Source organism: Suricata suricatta, chromosome 5 (assembly GCF_006229205.1).
Source record: "Suricata suricatta isolate VVHF042 chromosome 5, meerkat_22Aug2017_6uvM2_HiC, whole genome shotgun sequence".
NCBI lineage: Eukaryota > Metazoa > Chordata > Mammalia > Carnivora > Herpestidae > Suricata > Suricata suricatta.
Window position 1 is genome coordinate 101,348,098 of NC_043704.1, and position 955 is coordinate 101,349,052.

A 955-nucleotide genomic window follows, 5' to 3' on the forward strand; every position below is an offset into this window, starting at 1 on the left:
ACTTAATCATCCATTTCCTACATAAAAGGTAGCTACTTTTTTGCATGGACCTCAAGTATATTGTAGTATAGAGGTGGAATTTAAGGAAAGGTATTAAGCAGGCTGTGTTGTAGCTTATGGGCAAGTAATAAATTGTATCATGTATCTTGAATGTGTCATAGATAAGCTGCTATATAACGATTGCCACTTCAGACAGCTGTGAAATTAGGTGATTAACTAGTTGTTACTTAACCTTCTAATTTCTGTATAAGTCTAATTACATGAAATAGAAGTGGGGGTTTTGATTTTTTACTTTGCTTTTCTGTTTGGAGTGTCATTGTAACTACTGTATTGTAAATGACGGAAAATAATTGCATATGTTAAAAAAATAAATTGTGTTATATTAAAAAAAATTTCTGTGGCACTTAGAAGGTACTCAATAAAGGTATATGAATGAAAAAAAAATGACTCCTATGGTGGTTTCTTCCATTAACTATGCTTAAGAACCAGTTAATTGTCAGCAAGGTGTTAAAAATAACTTTTTTCCCCCAAAGGGTTCCAGGTTGTATTAAAGCCCCTTTGCACTTTATTGTCACTGAAAAACCGTGATACTCACTCTGGTGAGGCTCTGGTCTCCTGTCTCCATGCCGCTGATCCATGCACTCAAGTGACAATGCTGGGCGACAATCTCAGCCTTTCTAAGAACCATCCTGCCCGATGTCTTTTTATTTTTCAAGATGAGGCTTTACAGAGGGAAAATACTGAGGGAAATCATAATCATAATCGTCATCATCATCACTCTTATCAACCTCTGAAAATCAGGCCATTTATGGTTTTCTGAGATTATCTCCCTCCCCAACAAGCCAGCAAAAATAAACAAGAAACAAAAATAAAACAGTGGCTTGGCATTCACATCAGCACTTTTAATACAGCCCAAATTAGGTTAGCTATAGCTCAAAAAACACTTCATTGTTTC

At 35.6% G+C, this 955-nt stretch overlaps 1 long non-coding RNA gene across 2 annotated transcripts in view; it reads right to left on the minus strand.

Annotated features, from left to right (window-relative positions):
* Positions 1–710, minus strand: part of LOC115292759 — a 91,136-nt gene extending 90,426 nt beyond the window's left edge. For both annotated transcript variants that reach the window (XR_003909116.1, XR_003909115.1), the window contains exon 1: positions 596–710. This is a non-coding gene — a long non-coding RNA (uncharacterized LOC115292759). The remainder of the gene's footprint in view (positions 1–595) is intronic.
* Positions 711–955: the final 245 nt, after the last annotated feature.